The sequence below is a fragment of the Salvia miltiorrhiza genome, chromosome 7 (genome assembly GCF_028751815.1).
Source record: "Salvia miltiorrhiza cultivar Shanhuang (shh) chromosome 7, IMPLAD_Smil_shh, whole genome shotgun sequence".
NCBI classification, from domain to species: Eukaryota; Viridiplantae; Streptophyta; class Magnoliopsida; order Lamiales; family Lamiaceae; genus Salvia; species Salvia miltiorrhiza.
Window position 1 is genome coordinate 52,922,806 of NC_080393.1, and position 20,163 is coordinate 52,942,968.

General features: G+C 37.6%; 3 long non-coding RNA genes across 3 annotated transcripts; all 3 read left to right on the forward strand.

Moving 5' to 3' along the window:
- The first annotated feature begins 5,472 nt into the window (after positions 1-5,472).
- On the forward strand, positions 5,473-8,897 carry LOC130994784 (uncharacterized). Its single transcript, XR_009091932.1, has 3 exons — positions 5,473-6,170; positions 7,945-8,026; positions 8,629-8,897. It is a non-coding gene; the product is annotated as an uncharacterized LOC130994784 (long non-coding RNA).
- Positions 8,898-9,553: 656 nt separating this feature from the next.
- On the forward strand, positions 9,554-13,464 carry LOC130994785 (uncharacterized). Its single transcript, XR_009091933.1, has 3 exons — positions 9,554-10,737; positions 12,512-12,593; positions 13,196-13,464. It is a non-coding gene; the product is annotated as an uncharacterized LOC130994785 (long non-coding RNA).
- A 1,488-nt stretch (positions 13,465-14,952) lies between these two features.
- Positions 14,953-18,031, forward strand: LOC130994787 (uncharacterized). Its single transcript, XR_009091934.1, has 3 exons — positions 14,953-15,304; positions 17,079-17,160; positions 17,763-18,031. It is a non-coding gene; the product is annotated as an uncharacterized LOC130994787 (long non-coding RNA).
- Positions 18,032-20,163: the final 2,132 nt, after the last annotated feature.

Consider the following 20,163-nt stretch of genomic DNA (forward strand, 5'->3'; position numbering starts at 1 on the left):
TTCGATGCTTTTGTATGCCCCTACATTGGCTTAGTTATTTTGACAAGTATTAGTACGAAAATGCTGGTTCATAGGGCATTTCGGAACTGAGCTCTTTCATGATGACCTTCCTAGATAGCTAGTTCATCGTGTATAATGCTTGGATAGATCACCAGATCTATATTCAATTGTTGATGAAATAGTCCTCATTGATACTAATTTCCCATGTCTATGTAGCGACCCTATCAGTCTTTTGCGGCAAGTCACTTCCGCTATGTTATTTATATACTTTCATGAGGAAGAGTATGAGCGAGATTTGAGAATCAAGAAAACAATTTACAGAATCGATGATATGCATCTGTGTATTACATTGGTGACTATATGTCGACTCATCGGAATGCCAACAAAGCAAAGGCGTCCGAGAGAAGTTGGATAGAACGATAAGAACAATAGTATGCCTTGTGTTGTTGCATTAACAACTTGTGTTTTGACCTAATAGAATGCCGCCAAAACGAGGACGACCAAGAGGAGGGGGCGGGATTCCCCGAAATGAAAGAAGAGACCCAGAAACAGGGCCAGAACCAGAAACCGAAATAGTTCAACCACCTGTTCAGCCAAAACGATAGATTGAAGAATTATTCTTGCGACAGAACCCACCTACCTTCAACGGGACAGGAGACCCGGCAGAAGCTGAAACTTGGGTTCGCGCTATTGAACGCATTTTCAACTTCCTGCGTTGCACCGACCAAGAACGTCTGACTTGTATGTCCTTTCAGTTGACTGGGTCAGCTGATTTCTGGTGGGAAGCAAGGATGAAAACGATGACAGCAGAGCAGTTAGAAAACCTGACTTGGGAACAATTCAAAGCCGGTATATATGATAAGTATATACCCAAGAGCTACCGCAAGAAAAAAAAGAGGCTGAATTTTACAATCTAAAACAAGGGAAGATGTCGGTAACTCAATATGACAGGATGTTCTGCGATATGTCTAGATATGCGCCGGAACAAGTGGACACAGATGAGAAGATGGCTGAAAAGTTTTGTGCCGGTCTGAGGCACGAGATTAGGATGGCCTTGGCAAGCCATGGAGGATTGTCTTACACTGAGTCGCTCAGCCGAGCGTTAGACATTGAGGCAGCCATGCCAGGAGAAAGACTTGCAACTGTACCTGCTCCAGCACCTCTACATGATCAAAATCATAATCAGAATTTCAAAGGGAAGAGGAGATGGGACAACAGTAACCCGAACCAAAGCGAGAAGAGGCCATGGCAGGGACGGGTCTTCCAGTCACAGGGCTATGGAGGTCAGAGTGCACCGAAACAGATGGGAAATAACCAACAGAGGGCCCCACATTGCCCCAAATGTAACAAAAATCATGTGGGAATCTGTAAGGCCGGCAGTGATAGTTGCTATATCTGTAACCAGAAGGGGCACTATGCAAACCGATGCCCGAATAAGCAACATGGAACGAGTTCAAGGCCAAACCCACCTATCCAGGCTCCGCATCTGCGAGCAATTCAAGCTTTGCCCCAACCATACCCAAGGCAGCAACCACAGTATCAGCAGCCACAGCAGCACCAACAGCTACAGTACCAACCACAACCTCAACAACCATATCAGCAACAGGCCCGCCAACAACAGCAGCGACAACAGAAACAACATGAAAAACCTTGTCATGCTAGAGCCTATGCTATGAGACAGAAGCAGCCCGAGAACAACCAGGGAAACGTATGGGCATGCTACTCAATACTCCTGTTGTACTTCTATTTGATACGGGCGCATCGCATACTTTCATTTCAAGTACATGTGTCGACACCTTAAAACTTAAAATGGAAAGAGCTGATCAGGAGTTGAGTATATCATCACCTATAGGAGGGATGACGACAGTAGACCATGTGTGCTTGAACCTAGAACTGAACATAGGGTCACACAAGATTGTAGTGAACAACTCGTATGTTATTCCAATGGGAGATGTGGACATAATCCTAGGAATGGACTGGCTAGCCGAGAACTATGCCACCATCCTTTGTAACGAAAGACGGATATCGTTTCGACCCCCAGGAAGGGAGCCGTCACATTTCCACAGAATTAGTATGGGAAGAAGAAAAATGATCATCTCCGCCCTGCAAGCAACGAAAATGATGAAGAAGGGATACCCAACTTACCTCGTATACTTGCACGGAGAACTGGGTACTGAAAAGAGCATAAAAGATGTAGCAATTGTACGGGACTTTTCAGATGTATTTCCAGAGATTCTGCCAGGGCCACCACCGGACAGACCAATTGAGTTTACCATTGATTTGGAGCCCGGGGCAGCTTCCATTTCGAAGGCACCATACCGGATGGCTCCTAAAGAGTTGGAAGAACTCAAGATACAACTGCAAGAACTTTTGGAACTTGGATTCATTAGACCAAGTGTATCACCTTGGGGTGCACCCGTACTTTTCGTGAAGAAAAAGGATGGCACATTGCGAATGTGCATAGACTATAGAGAACTGAACAAAGTGACACTGAAGAACAAATATCCTTTACCAAGGATAGATGACCTCTTCGACCAGCTCAAGGGAGCAAGCGTGTTCTCACAGATTGATTTGCGGTCTGGTTATCACCAGCTGAAGATTCGACCAGAAGACGTACCTAAGACGGCATTTCGAACTAGGTATGGCCACTACGAATTTGTAGTTGTGCCATTCGGGCTAACCAATGCGCCAGCTGTATTCATGGACCTCATGAATCGAGTATTCCATCCGTACTTAGACAAATTTGTCTTGGTATTCATAGATGACATCCTGATCTACTCGAAGAACGAGAAATACCATGAGGAACATCTGAGAATTGTCCTAGAAACGTTGAGGACGGAGCGCCTTTATGCCAAATTCAGCAAGTGCGAGTTTTGGCTCAGCGAAGTCACGTTTTTAGGACATATTGTGTCATCAGAAGGGATTAAAGTGGACCCTGAAAAAGTGCAAGCGGTGCGTGAATGGAAATCGCCTACTAACCCTAATGAGATAAGAAGTTTCTTAGGATTGGCAGGTTACTATCGGAGGTTTATGGAAGGATTTTCTAAAATTGCAAGGCCAATGACGCAACTACTCAGGAAGGGAATAAAATTTTCTTGGACAGAGGAGTGCGAGAAGAGCTTCCAAGAACTTAAGGAGAAGTTGACTACGGCACCAGTGTTAGCCGTCCCAACAGCTGACAAGGAATACGTGATCTACACAGACGCGTCCAAAAATGGACTTGGCTGCGTGCTAATGCAAGAAGGAAGAGTGATAGCATATGTGTCACGACAGCTTAGGCCACATGAACTGAATTACCCGACTCATGATCTGGAGTTAGCTGCAGTGGTGCATGCGCTGAAGATTTGGAGACATCACCTATATGGAGTTAGGTGTGATATATTCACAGACCACAAAAGCCTGAAGTACTTTTTCGAGCAAAAGGACCTCAACATGAGACAGAGGAGATGGCTCGAACTAGTGAAGGATTATGACTGCGGTATTAACTACCACCCGGGTAAAGCCAATGTAGTAGCTGATGCATTGAGCCGAAAAACTCAATCTAGGTTGGGATGTCTCGTCACCCAAGAGAATGAGCTCATCAAAGAGTTTGGAAAAATGAGCATAGAAGTGGTTAAACCACCAGGGACGATAGCAAGCGTTGTTGCAACAATACCTAGCTTGAGAAAGATGATTGTAGAAGCACAAAGAAAAGACGAGAAAATGGAGAACTACGGGAAGCAGTAAGGAAAGGAGGAGTCAAGAATTATCAAGAAACATCAGATAATGCTATCCTCTTTGAGTGAATGATATGCATCCCCCACGATGATGAGCTTAAGGATAAAATCATGAGTGAGGCTCACGATACCCCTTATACTGCCCACCCCGGGAGTACTAAGATGTATCAAGATCTAAAGAAGCATTTTTGGTGGGAAGGCATGAAAAGAGACATAGCATCCTTTGTAGAGAGATGCCTAGCTTGCCAATAAGTGAAGGCCCTACACCAAAGGCCATATGGAAAGCTACAACCATTGGAAATCCCAGAATGGAAGTGGGAGCACATAGCAATGGATTTTGTGACCAGTTTGCCCAAAACAAAGAGAGGAAACACTGCCATTTGGGTAATAGTGGATCGACTCACAAAATGTGCTCATTTTATACCAATACTGATCACATACGGGTCAGACAAGCTGGCTCAGTTGTATGTTCGGGAAATTGTGCGCTTACACGGCGTGCCCGTGTCGATCACTTCGGACCGAGACTCGAAGTTTACTTCTAGATTTTGGATGAGCTTACAAAAGGAGTTAGGCACGAGGCTAAATTTCAGCACCGCCTTCCATCCACAGACAGATGGACAATCTGAAGGACAATTCAGACCCTTCAAGACATGTTAAGAACAGTGGTGTTGGACAGAGGCGGAAACTGGGAATCGGTGCTGCCATTGGTCGAGTTTGCCTACAATAATAGTTATAAGGCGACCATTGATATGGCGCCTTACGAGGCACTGTATGGAAGGAAGTGCAGATCCCCACTTTACTGGGATGAAGTGGGTGAGGGAAAAATTTTAGGACCGGACATGGTCAATGAGATGGTTGAGATAGTCCGCCAGATCAGAGGGCGAATAAAGGAGGCACAGGATAGACAGAAATCTTACGCTGATGCACGCCGAACTGAGTTACATTTTGAAATAGGAGACAAGGTCTTCCTAAAGGTATCTCCTACCAAAGGGATAACTAGGTTTGGTGTCAAGGGAAAACTTAGGCCCCGATTCGTAGGACCTTATGAGATTCTAGAGAGGATAAGCCTAGTGGCCTATAGGTTGGCGTTACCGCCAAGTTTTGGAAACGTTCACAACGTTTTTCACGTATCACAACTCAGGAAGTACGTTTACGATCCAAAGCACGTGATCCACCAAGAAGAGATGATCCTTAGCCCAGACTTGAGTTATGAAGAGAGACCAGAGGCCATTCTAGATCGAAAAGTACAACAACTCAGGAATAAGGCAATCACATCAGTGAAAGTCTTATGAAGACACCACGGACAAGAGGAAGCCACGTGGGAGTTTGAAGACAAAATGAAGGAGAAATACCCCGAACTGTTTTAGAAGAAATATGCAAATTTCGGGACGAAATTTTTGTTAAGAGGGGTAGTATGTAGTGACCCGCTCTTTTATATATATTTTAAATCCAGTAATGAGTGTTTATTTTTGTTCATCAGTGAATGAAAACGGTTATTATCCTGATATGAATTCAGCTTATGATCCTGAATTTATATTGTTAAAGCAGTCAATGATATTATTTCAGAGTTATAACTGACTTAGCAAAGTCACGTTATTTATTTAAGCGAGATGGAATTTGATTTTATTTTTACTCAGGTCGTGAATTATTTCCGACTCAAGAAGTTAATTAAATCTGCGAATTTAATTTAGATATCAGAACAACGAACGAATTAAATCTACGGATTTAATTTAGATTTGTAACACCCCGTTATTTCTTAGCTAAATTTAGAGTAATTTTGAACTTAGAAGTCATGATGATTCACGCCGGATATAAAGAAAATGAATTTATTTTAATTCCAACAAAAATGATTTACAAAAAAAAAAAACATTTGTAAATTTAGTTATTAAATTTATATGCATTTCATATTTATTTATATTAAGCATTTAGCATCTACACGAGCTATTTATTTAAGCAAACACTGAACGATTATTACAGTTTTCATAGTACAACCCGGAAGACTTTTTATTTTATTCAATCACCTAATTTCTCCACCTAATTTATCCACCTACTCTTCCACCACTAATATTTTCTTTTCCCTACCACTAACTTATTTTTATCTAATAAACATGAGTGGAAGTGTGATGAGTGAAGATAGGATTAGTGTGCTAAGGTGGTAGGGAACCAAGCTTTAATCATGAATAATGCTTTGTCCTTAATCATTCTTCCATTTCAAGACAAAGCTCATCACTTCACTCCCTCACACTTAAATTCTCGGCCTCCCCTCTCTCTCTCTATACTCTCTTTTCCTCCATTGATGTCCATTGAAGAAAGCTTAGAGAAGCTTCATCAAACACTACTATGAGATAATCCACCATCCAATCCAATCAAATACTATCATATCTCATCAAATTCAAGAAGCTAGAGCTAAGATCAAAGTTGGAGCAAAGTCTTGATCACCTTTTAAATCCTTGAGTAAGTGATCTTAGATTATTTATTAGATCATATTAATGATATGTGAGTGAGTATATGATCATGATTGAGCAAGGAAATCACCCAACTTATTTTTATGAAACTTTCGAAAATTAGGAGCTTGAAATCCTACGAATTTTGTTGTTTATTTTCTTGACTTGGCTTGAGTTATATGATGATGGATTTGAGTTTATGAGATGATCTAGATGATTAATGATGGATGAGATTGAAGCTTGAGGTTGAGAAGTGAAAAATGAAAAATGTTAGTTTGAGGAAGAAGATGATATATATGTGTTTCTATATGTGATTTTGTTATATGATGTTGATTTGAAGATTTGAGTGGGTATATGAGTTCTTGAGCATGCTATGATGTTAAGTGATGGTTTAGATTGATGATTAGAATGATGAAATGAGTTTTGGGATGAGTTGTTGTTGAGAATTATGATGTTATATTCAAGTTAGAGATATTATTAAGATATATAAGTTTTAAATATAAATTGGAGAATTTCGTAGGCCTACTGACCTACTGTGATCGATGGTTTGTCGATGTCTAATAGCTTTGAAAATTTTATAGAAAGTTTCTACATGAGTCTTGAGTACCCTGGTAAAATTTCAAGCTATTTAAACTTCGTTTGATATTTCTTTAAAATGCAAAACCTAAACTGCACATTATTACCGAGAATTTCAGAGAACAGGGGAAAGAGTTATTCATTTAAGTAGCTTCCTATGTGATCTAGCTTTCCAACTTTTTATGGTATCAACCTTATTGTGTTAGCTAGATATCCACCAAAGTTGAGCCCAGTTTGACAACGTTTACTATTTTTCAAAAATTGTAACCTTCGGTTGCACAAAACTGCCAGAAATGGTAGATCGTGGTAAAAACGTCATATCTCTCAAACCACTTGGAGCTTTCGACTCTATTTTTTTTTAAATGAAACTAGACTCGAAGAAATTTCTTTCAGTATGAGTCTCGAGTCCAGGAGATGTCGGAGTCAGAACAGTTTAAATTTTGAAGTTGAACCAGTGTAAAAACAGAGCATGTTTTAATGATGTTTGATTGTGATTCTTATGTGCCTTATGTGATTGTGTTGCCTATGTGTTTGAATTTTCACTAAATTATTTTAGTGAATTTAAATCTCTTGATTTAAATTTTAATATTTAAGGTTGGGACTATTTATTTTAAATGAGGTCCGTTCTTTTATTTAATTTATTGATGGACTTTAAAAATGAAAACAAATTTTGGGATTAAACCCTCATTTTTATTATATTTCAAGGCTTTTTTAGTATGGATTTTAAATGGTTAAAATGTTTTATTTCATCTCAATGGATTTTAAAATGTTTTATTATTTATAAATGAATAATGGAATTTCTTATTTATTTACATGAAAAAAAAAATGAAATGTATAGAATGTTATAAAATGGTGCATGATTTCTTTTATGTTCATGTGAACTTGTGATTTTAATGATACTAAACTTGAGGATTTTATTTCTTTCTGTTTATTGTTTACGTGATTACGTGATATTATGTGGTTAGTCACGAAGTTATGTTGGTTTTCGATTGTCTTTAATGGAACGAATTATGGATGCTAGAACCCTAAAACACTAAAAGAAAATCGAGTAAGGATATTGTTGGTGTCCTTAACTCAAGAAATTTAGTTTTCAAGTATTTATTCATTAAATTTTGAAACCCGGCGTGACGAATTATAGAATGTTAAGTATTTTCCCTAAGATATTAAGTTAGCTTCACGAGACCTATTAAGAATAGAATTTCTTGTAGGCTTTGTGATGACCAGGAGGATTAGCGCTACTTTTCCAAGACAGGTTTATATGTGTATGATCTTCAGGCTTTGCCTATCCAGGTGGGCTTACTTTCCAAATGTACAAAGTATGATTGAGTTATTAAGCTCTAAATGTTTTCAATGAAATGCAAATTGTTTATTTAATGTAATGAAAACTGTTTATCCAATAAAATATTTTGTGCACTCTGCTCTGTTTAAGGCTCGCATAAGTTAATCGATCGAGGTTCTCTTATGACCTAACACGTTGTTTGAGAATTGTGTACACCTATTAGCTGACTCGGTGGGTTGATCTCCATTCGGGCACTAATCATGTATGAGGCGTTATAAGGGTGCTCGACGGGATGTGTTCCGGAGCATTGGGTCCCAAATGGGAACTTGACTGGGTTACACCCTCAGTTCAAGTAAAGCGGGAGATATGGATCCGTCGGTGGCTAAAAGGTCCGGGATCACAGCGAGTAACGGAAAGGGAGTGTGACATGTGCGCACAAATGAAAGAAAATGTTTTAACATGCTTAGAAGTACTTCTTTCATTTTAAAACCTTCTAAGTCATGTCAAGTATAATTGGATAAACTGCTCTTACGAAAATATGAAATGTTTATGAAAATGCATGCCCACTAAGTACATTAGTACTTAGCCCAAAAATACTTTCAAATGTTTTCAGGTTGGCTGGCTGGTGCTGACGGGACGGAGCTGAGGCTAGAGTTAAAATTCATATGTTAGACTTCCGCTGTAGCAATTACTCATATCAGTCTTTTGTTTTCCCAACTTAAGATCTTCATGTTAAATTTCAAATGATATACCTGACCGAGCTTAGACTCTTCACTACTAAATTTATGCCAATGAATGTCGGTTGTCAGAAGCATGAAACAAAACTTGTGATCCAAAGGGGCATAGCCCGACTTTCTATCCTATTTCGGGTTTTTACAAGGTTGTTCCTTGTTTATTTCTATGAATTAGTTGCACCTCGATTATATTTGTTCATTCAAGAATTGGGGTGTGACAGAATGGTATCAGAGCATGAGTTTTCTTTCATGACTCTGATAACCATAAGCTTTTGATGTTGAGTCTAGAATAGTATCTTTAGACTTCTAAGAATGTCAGTAGCCCTCAGCTCACCGTCACACTGCCGCAACCAAGGTACGATAATAGTTTCAAAAATATACATATATGTATTTCAGATGTTATGAAAGTTTTCAAGAAAATGTGCGCCTTATGTTTACGATGCTATGTGAATGCTTTTTGTCGTGTTTGGGACTACCCGAACCCATAACGACTCAATGAATGTATTTCGTGTTTGGGACAACCCGAGCCCTTAACGAATCAATGTATGTATGTATGTATGGTCGAGTTAGATTCCTTGAATCTTTCCGGCATAAGCAAAGTTTTTCATGAAATGGACATTTAATGTCCATATGACTCAAAATTTCAAAGAAAGCAAATACATGTATGTATGTATGTATGAATGAATGATGAGAAAGCTTTATGTTATCATTTTAGGTTCACTGCCTATATGATTAGAATGATGAGTTCTTTTACAAATCGTTTGAGAACCACCCAATAATGTCTTACGAATGTTAGTCGTGATAGCACCGCTAGAACGACATAGAATGGACCTATATGATACCAAAGATTTATGATTGAAGTACTTAGAAGTAAGTGCTTTAAGTTAGAAGTTGACTTAGAGCTTTATAAGAGATAAGAAGTTGACATGATTGGGGGCGAAGCTCCCATTTGACTGAGTGATTCGTTGTGCTGGGTCTGGCCAGCCCACATGACTATGATCTCGGTGATTGTCAATTTAGTCATCCCAATGTATAAACTCGTACTATATAGTTGTCCCAATAAGATCTTCTTTGATCACGATAAGCATAGTATGATTAGAATGAGTTTGTTTGTCAACAGTTCTCGAGACATGAGACGTAGCATTCTCACGATTAGAAAATGTGATAAGCATCAAGCTATGTAGGTGCACTGATAGTGAATGTCTAGTACTCCAAACTAGATTTCCCAAGTATGCAATTTCGAGGACGAAATTTTTATAAGGAGGGAGGGATGTAACACCCCGTTATTTCTTAGCTAAATTTAGAGTAATTTTGAACTTAGAAGTCATGATGATTCACGCCGGATATAAAGAAAATGAATTTATTTTAATTCCAACAAAAATGATTTACAAAAAAAAAAAACATTTGTAAATTTAGTTATTAAATTTATATGCATTTCATATTTATTTATATTAAGCATTTAGCATCTACACGAGCTATTTATTTAAGCAAACACTGAACGATTATTACAGTTTTCATAGTACAACCCGGAAGACTTTTTATTTTATTCAATCACCTAATTTCTCCACCTAATTTATCCACCTACTCTTCCACCACTAATATTTTCTTTTCCCTACCACTAACTTATTTTTATCTAATAAACATGAGTGGAAGTGTGATGAGTGAAGATAGGATTAGTGTGCTAAGGTGGTAGGGAACCAAGCTTTAATCATGAATAATGCTTTGTCCTTAATCATTCTTCCATTTCAAGACAAAGCTCATCACTTCACTCCCTCACACTTAAATTCTCGGCCTCCCCTCTCTCTCTCTATACTCTCTTTTCCTCCATTGATGTCCATTGAAGAAAGCTTAGAGAAGCTTCATCAAACACTACTATGAGATAATCCACCATCCAATCCAATCAAATACTATCATATCTCATCAAATTCAAGAAGCTAGAGCTAAGATCAAAGTTGGAGCAAAGTCTTGATCACCTTTTAAATCCTTGAGTAAGTGATCTTAGATTATTTATTAGATCATATTAATGATATGTGAGTGAGTATATGATCATGATTGAGCAAGGAAATCACCCAACTTATTTTTATGAAACTTTCGAAAATTAGGAGCTTGAAATCCTACGAATTTTGTTGTTTATTTTCTTGACTTGGCTTGAGTTATATGATGATGGATTTGAGTTTATGAGATGATCTAGATGATTAATGATGGATGAGATTGAAGCTTGAGGTTGAGAAGTGAAAAATGAAAAATGTTAGTTTGAGGAAGAAGATGATATATATGTGTTTCTATATGTGATTTTGTTATATGATGTTGATTTGAAGATTTGAGTGGGTATATGAGTTCTTGAGCATGCTATGATGTTAAGTGATGGTTTAGATTGATGATTAGAATGATGAAATGAGTTTTGGGATGAGTTGTTGTTGAGAATTATGATGTTATATTCAAGTTAGAGATATTATTAAGATATATAAGTTTTAAATATAAATTGGAGAATTTCGTAGGCCTACTGACCTACTGTGATCGATGGTTTGTCGATGTCTAATAGCTTTGAAAATTTTATAGAAAGTTTCTACATGAGTCTTGAGTACCCTGGTAAAATTTCAAGCTATTTAAACTTCTTTTGATATTTCTTTAAAATGCAAAACCTAAACTGCACATTATTACCGAGAATTTCAGAGAACAGGGGAAAGAGTTATTCATTTAAGTAGCTTCCTATGTGATCTAGCTTTCCAACTTTTTATGGTATCAACCTTATTGTGTTAGCTAGATATCCACCAAAGTTGAGCCCAGTTTGACAACGTTTACTATTTTTCAAAAATTGTAACCTTCGGTTGCACAAAACTGCCAGAAATGGTAGATCGTGGTAAAAACGTCATATCTCTCAAACCACTTGGAGCTTTCGACTCTATTTTTTTTTAAATGAAACTAGACTCGAAGAAATTTCTTTCAGTATGAGTCTCGAGTCCAGGAGATGTCGGAGTCAGAACAGTTTAAATTTTGAAGTTGAACCAGTGTAAAAACAGAGCATGTTTTAATGATGTTTGATTGTGATTCTTATGTGCCTTATGTGATTGTGTTGCCTATGTGTTTGAATTTTCACTAAATTATTTTAGTGAATTTAAATCTCTTGATTTAAATTTTAATATTTAAGGTTGGGACTATTTATTTTAAATGAGGTCCGTTCTTTTATTTAATTTATTGATGGACTTTAAAAATGAAAACAAATTTTGGGATTAAACCCTCATTTTTATTATATTTCAAGGCTTTTTTAGTATGGATTTTAAATGGTTAAAATGTTTTATTTCATCTCAATGGATTTTAAAATGTTTTATTATTTATAAATGAATAATGGAATTTCTTATTTATTTACATGAAAAAAAAAATGAAATGTATAGAATGTTATAAAATGGTGCATGATTTCTTTTATGTTCATGTGAACTTGTGATTTTAATGATACTAAACTTGAGGATTTTATTTCTTTCTGTTTATTGTTTACGTGATTACGTGATATTATGTGGTTAGTCACGAAGTTATGTTGGTTTTCGATTGTCTTTAATGGAACGAATTATGGATGCTAGAACCCTAAAACACTAAAAGAAAATCGAGTAAGGATATTGTTGGTGTCCTTAACTCAAGAAATTTAGTTTTCAAGTATTTATTCATTAAATTTTGAAACCCGGCGTGACGAATTATAGAATGTTAAGTATTTTCCCTAAGATATTAAGTTAGCTTCACGAGACCTATTAAGAATAGAATTTCTTGTAGGCTTTGTGATGACCAGGAGGATTAGCGCTACTTTTCCAAGACAGGTTTATATGTGTATGATCTTCAGGCTTTGCCTATCCAGGTGGGCTTACTTTCCAAATGTACAAAGTATGATTGAGTTATTAAGCTCTAAATGTTTTCAATGAAATGCAAATTGTTTATTTAATGTAATGAAAACTGTTTATCCAATAAAATATTTTGTGCACTCTGCTCTGTTTAAGGCTCGCATAAGTTAATCGATCGAGGTTCTCTTATGACCTAACACGTTGTTTGAGAATTGTGTACACCTATTAGCTGACTCGGTGGGTTGATCTCCATTCGGGCACTAATCATGTATGAGGCGTTATAAGGGTGCTCGACGGGATGTGTTCCGGAGCATTGGGTCCCAAATGGGAACTTGACTGGGTTACACCCTCAGTTCAAGTAAAGCGGGAGATATGGATCCGTCGGTGGCTAAAAGGTCCGGGATCACAGCGAGTAACGGAAAGGGAGTGTGACATGTGCGCACAAATGAAAGAAAATGTTTTAACATGCTTAGAAGTACTTCTTTCATTTTAAAACCTTCTAAGTCATGTCAAGTATAATTGGATAAACTGCTCTTACGAAAATATGAAATGTTTATGAAAATGCATGCCCACTAAGTACATTAGTACTTAGCCCAAAAATACTTTCAAATGTTTTCAGGTTGGCTGGCTGGTGCTGACGGGACGGAGCTGAGGCTAGAGTTAAAATTCATATGTTAGACTTCCGCTGTAGCAATTACTCATATCAGTCTTTTGTTTTCCCAACTTAAGATCTTCATGTTAAATTTCAAATGATATACCTGACCGAGCTTAGACTCTTCACTACTAAATTTATGCCAATGAATGTCGGTTGTCAGAAGCATGAAACAAAACTTGTGATCCAAAGGGGCATAGCCCGACTTTCTATCCTATTTCGGGTTTTTACAAGGTTGTTCCTTGTTTATTTCTATGAATTAGTTGCACCTCGATTATATTTGTTCATTCAAGAATTGGGGTGTGACAGAATGGTATCAGAGCATGAGTTTTCTTTCATGACTCTGATAACCATAAGCTTTTGATGTTGAGTCTAGAATAGTATCTTTAGACTTCTAAGAATGTCAGTAGCCCTCAGCTCACCGTCACACTGCCGCAACCAAGGTACGATAATAGTTTCAAAAATATACATATATGTATTTCAGATGTTATGAAAGTTTTCAAGAAAATGTGCGCCTTATGTTTACGATGCTATGTGAATGCTTTTTGTCGTGTTTGGGACTACCCGAACCCATAACGACTCAATGAATGTATTTCGTGTTTGGGACAACCCGAGCCCTTAACGAATCAATGTATGTATGTATGTATGGTCGAGTTAGATTCCTTGAATCTTTCCGGCATAAGCAAAGTTTTTCATGAAATGGACATTTAATGTCCATATGACTCAAAATTTCAAAGAAAGCAAATACATGTATGTATGTATGTATGAATGAATGATGAGAAAGCTTTATGTTATCATTTTAGGTTCACTGCCTATATGATTAGAATGATGAGTTCTTTTACAAATCGTTTGAGAACCACCCAATAATGTCTTACGAATGTTAGTCGTGATAGCACCGCTAGAACGACATAGAATGGACCTATATGATACCAAAGATTTATGATTGAAGTACTTAGAAGTAAGTGCTTTAAGTTAGAAGTTGACTTAGAGCTTTATAAGAGATAAGAAGTTGACATGATTGGGGGCGAAGCTCCCATTTGACTGAGTGATTCGTTGTGCTGGGTCTGGCCAGCCCACATGACTATGATCTCGGTGATTGTCAATTTAGTCATCCCAATGTATAAACTCGTACTATATAGTTGTCCCAATAAGATCTTCTTTGATCACGATAAGCATAGTATGATTAGAATGAGTTTGTTTGTCAACAGTTCTCGAGACATGAGACGTAGCATTCTCACGATTAGAAAATGTGATAAGCATCAAGCTATGTAGGTGCACTGATAGTGAATGTCTAGTACTCCAAACTAGATTTCCCAAGTATGCAATTTCGAGGACGAAATTTTTATAAGGAGGGAGGGATGTAACACCCCGTTATTTCTTAGCTAAATTTAGAGTAATTTTGAACTTAGAAGTCATGATGATTCACGCCGGATATAAAGAAAATGAATTTATTTTAATTCCAACAAAAATGATTTACAAAAAAAAAAAACATTTGTAAATTTAGTTATTAAATTTATATGCATTTCATATTTATTTATATTAAGCATTTAGCATCTACACGAGCTATTTATTTAAGCAAACACTGAACGATTATTACAGTTTTCATAGTACAACCCGGAAGACTTTTTATTTTATTCAATCACCTAATTTCTCCACCTAATTTATCCACCTACTCTTCCACCACTAATATTTTCTTTTCCCTACCACTAACTTATTTTTATCTAATAAACATGAGTGGAAGTGTGATGAGTGAAGATAGGATTAGTGTGCTAAGGTGGTAGGGAACCAAGCTTTAATCATGAATAATGCTTTGTCCTTAATCATTCTTCCATTTCAAGACAAAGCTCATCACTTCACTCCCTCACACTTAAATTCTCGGCCTCCCCTCTCTCTCTCTATACTCTCTTTTCCTCCATTGATGTCCATTGAAGAAAGCTTAGAGAAGCTTCATCAAACACTACTATGAGATAATCCACCATCCAATCCAATCAAATACTATCATATCTCATCAAATTCAAGAAGCTAGAGCTAAGATCAAAGTTGGAGCAAAGTCTTGATCACCTTTTAAATCCTTGAGTAAGTGATCTTAGATTATTTATTAGATCATATTAATGATATGTGAGTGAGTATATGATCATGATTGAGCAAGGAAATCACCCAACTTATTTTTATGAAACTTTCGAAAATTAGGAGCTTGAAATCCTACGAATTTTGTTGTTTATTTTCTTGACTTGGCTTGAGTTATATGATGATGGATTTGAGTTTATGAGATGATCTAGATGATTAATGATGGATGAGATTGAAGCTTGAGGTTGAGAAGTGAAAAATGAAAAATGTTAGTTTGAGGAAGAAGATGATATATATGTGTTTCTATATGTGATTTTGTTATATGATGTTGATTTGAAGATTTGAGTGGGTATATGAGTTCTTGAGCATGCTATGATGTTAAGTGATGGTTTAGATTGATGATTAGAATGATGAAATGAGTTTTGGGATGAGTTGTTGTTGAGAATTATGATGTTATATTCAAGTTAGAGATATTATTAAGATATATAAGTTTTAAATATAAATTGGAGAATTTCGTAGGCCTACTGACCTACTGTGATCGATGGTTTGTCGATGTCTAATAGCTTTGAAAATTTTATAGAAAGTTTCTACATGAGTCTTGAGTACCCTGGTAAAATTTCAAGCTATTTAAACTTCGTTTGATATTTCTTTAAAATGCAAAACCTAAACTGCACATTATTACCGAGAATTTCAGAGAACAGGGGAAAGAGTTATTCATTTAAGTAGCTTCCTATGTGATCTAGCTTTCCAACTTTTTATGGTATCAACCTTATTGTGTTAGCTAGATATCCACCAAAGTTGAGCCCAGTTTGACAACGTTTACTATTTTTCAAAAATTGTAACCTTCGGTTGCACAAAACTGCCAGAAATGGTAGATCGTGGTAAAAACGTCATATCTCTCAAACCACTTGGAGCTTTCGACTCTATTTTTTTTTAAATGAAACTAGACTCGAAGAAATTTCTTTCAGTATGAGTCTCGAGTCCAGGAGATGTCGGAGTCAGAACAGTTTAAATTTTGAAGTTGAACCAGTGTAAAAACAGAGCATGTTTTAATGATGTTTGATTGTGATTCTTATGTGCCTTATGTGATTGTGTTGCCTATGTGTTTGAATTTTCACTAAATTATTTTAGTGAATTTAAATCTCTTGATTTAAATTTTAATATTTAAGGTTGGGACTATTTATTTTAAATGAGGTCCGTTCTTTTATTTAATTTATTGATGGACTTTAAAAATGAAAACAAATTTTGGGATTAAACCCTCATTTTTATTATATTTCAAGGCTTTTTTAGTATGGATTTTAAATGGTTAAAATGTTTTATTTCATCTCAATGGATTTTAAAATGTTTTATTATTTATAAATGAATAATGGAATTTCTTATTTATTTACATGAAAAAAAAAATGAAATGTATAGAATGTTATAAAATGGTGCATGATTTCTTTTATGTTCATGTGAACTTGTGATTTTAATGATACTAAACTTGAGGATTTTATTTCTTTCTGTTTATTGTTTACGTGATTACGTGATATTATGTGGTTAGTCACGAAGTTATGTTGGTTTTCGATTGTCTTTAATGGAACGAATTATGGATGCTAGAACCCTAAAACACTAAAAGAAAATCGAGTAAGGATATTGTTGGTGTCCTTAACTCAAGAAATTTAGTTTTCAAGTATTTATTCATTAAATTTTGAAACCCGGCGTGACGAATTATAGAATGTTAAGTATTTTCCCTAAGATATTAAGTTAGCTTCACGAGACCTATTAAGAATAGAATTTCTTGTAGGCTTTGTGATGACCAGGAGGATTAGCGCTACTTTTCCAAGACAGGTTTATATGTGTATGATCTTCAGGCTTTGCCTATCCAGGTGGGCTTACTTTCCAAATGTACAAAGTATGATTGAGTTATTAAGCTCTAAATGTTTTCAATGAAATGCAAATTGTTTATTTAATGTAATGAAAACTGTTTATCCAATAAAATATTTTGTGCACTCTGCTCTGTTTAAGGCTCGCATAAGTTAATCGATCGAGGTTCTCTTATGACCTAACACGTTGTTTGAGAATTGTGTACACCTATTAGCTGACTCGGTGGGTTGATCTCCATTCGGGCACTAATCATGTATGAGGCGTTATAAGGGTGCTCGACGGGATGTGTTCCGGAGCATTGGGTCCCAAATGGGAACTTGACTGGGTTACGCCCTCAGTTCAAGTAAAGCGGGAGATATGGATCCGTCGGTGGCTAAAAGGTCCGGGATCACAGCGAGTAACGGAAAGGGAGTGTGACATGTGCGCACAAATGAAAGAAAATGTTTTAACATGCTTAGAAGTACTTCTTTCATTTTAAAACCTTCTAAGTCATGTCAAGTATAATTGGATAAACTGCTCTTACGAAAATATGAAATGTTTATGAAAATGCATGCCCACTAAGTACATTAGTACTTAGCCCAAAAATACTTTCAAATGTTTTCAGGTTGGCTGGCTGGTGCTGACGGGACGGAGCTGAGGCTAGAGTTAAAATTCATATGTTAGACTTCCGCTGTAGCAATTACTCATATCAGTCTTTTGTTTTCCCAACTTAAGATCTTCATGTTAAATTTCAAATGATATACCTGACCGAGCTTAGACTCTTCACTACTAAATTTATGCCAATGAATGTCGGTTGTCAGAAGCATGAAACAAAACTTGTGATCCAAAGGGGCATAGCCCGACTTTCTATCCTATTTCGGGTTTTTACAAGGTTGTTCCTTGTTTATTTCTATGAATTAGTTGCACCTCGATTATATTTGTTCATTCAAGAATTGGGGTGTGACAAGATTCATTTTATAACTTATCGATTTTAGCGAGATATCACATGTCGAAATCGAGATTTATTTAAATAAACAGTACAAGCAAATATGAGCACGCAATCCACTTTACAGTTACAGAATCACCGAGACAGAGAAAATACATCATTAATTCTTCTCTACATTTTTCTTCCATCAACTTTAGTTCCCTAATTTTTCCCCACCACTTTCACCACCATTTTCCCCACCACTCACCACTTTTCTACACCACTATACTTTGTTTTCCATTACCACCATTCACATAATTATGCAACGACAATTATTGATAATCAGCCAACAATCCTCCTCTATTAACTTCAACTCCAGCCAACAGACTCCCCTTTCACTCACAGCAGCGTCGACTTCCCTGCTGCCATACTTGAACAAGCTTCAGTTCATTTGAGACTTCATTAACAGGAGAGAAAGAGCTGCCCAACTTCTGCCAAATCCTCAAGGTAAGCTTCGGCTTGAACGTTTCCACCTCCTGCCATAACCTCCACCTGCATTTTAAAGCAATAACACCTTCATTGTATTTCAGTTATTCCCCATCTCAATCATCAATACCACAACAGCCAACCAACAAGCTAGATACTCAAGGTATTTATGCGACCTCAGTTATTCAATTCAGTTTGCATTCATACCATCAAACATGATCAGATTCAAATGATAGAAGACCTATATAAGCATAATGGACTTACCAGCGAAGTTACACTTCATAATGCAGAACACCAGTTACATTTATTTTATGTACGAATTAGTGTGTAGAACTCGAGCAACTCAACATACTAAGCACAACAAGGAAAATCAAGCTTTACAATAGAGTAGATGGGGACTTAGCTTTTAGAAATGAGGGGCGCTGCTCTGCTTAGTCAAGCCGAGAGACGATATCTGGGCAGCGACTCGCGGGAACAGCAACGTCCACGGCGTCGAGCGGTGAAAGGCAGATGACTCCCGACCTCGGCGATGGCGCTTGCCGATTCTGGATTGCAGCAGCGGCGGAGTACCCTTCGCCCGAATCCAGCAGCAGCGTGGCATGGCTCGAACCGTCGACCCCGGGGAAAACGGCAACGGCGGAGCTTTCCCTACTCGCTGGAGAAACGCAACGGCTGCGGCAAGATTGAGAGTGGGATGAGAGTACCAGGGCTCGACTTCTGCCTTGGGTGTGTGTGTGCGTGTTCCCGGAGCTTCCAGAAGGGAGAAGAGGTGAGGAATGGCGCCGGGCTCAGGCTCTACACCGGCGTCGCCGATTTGAGAGAAAGAACGACGACTAGCAGTCGCCGAATTTACAGAGTCCACGGCGAAGGCGATTCGAGACTTTGCGCACGTACATACAAAGAGAATGAGAGATCGAATCTCGTCGGATTACAGAAGCACCGGCGTCGCGGAGGAAGGCGGCGGCCGCTCACCGGTCTTTCAGTTGCAGCGGCGGCGGGTTTTCGACGGCAGGAGAAGAATTAGGGCTCGATTCTACACGAAGAGTGTTGGAAGTGAGAAATTGAGAGAGAGAATGGGGTGGCGAGCGTCAGACTCGGGATTGCGGCCGTTCGCAGACGACGGCCGTTCGCCGAATTGCAGAGCGGCGACGGCGGATCGGCCGGAAGCAGATCGAGTGAGAAGGGAGAGAGAGAGTGCCGATTTTGGGCATTGAGAGAGAGAAAGACCGAGTGGTGTTAAGGGATTGGGCTTTCCCTTTTAATTGTTGTTGGGCCTTCCTTTGTTTTGCAGTTGGGCCTTATTCATTTTAATGTGTGGGCCTCTTCCTTAATTAATTATTTGGGCTGGTAGTTATTACATAATTGGGCTTATTATTTAGTTGATGGGATGTCATGACTTTTAATTCAGGCCCACTTCTGCTTATTTAATTATTTGGCTACCTTATGTTTGGGCCTTTTAATTATTGGATTATTTATATAAGCCCGATTCATGATCAGTCCTTATTAATCAGTCAATTGGACTCAGATAGTTTTAATTACAGATTTCGTATACGGAATTATTAAGCGAATAATTCGATTGATCTATTTCCTTTTGATCGATTACAGGGCGAGACCT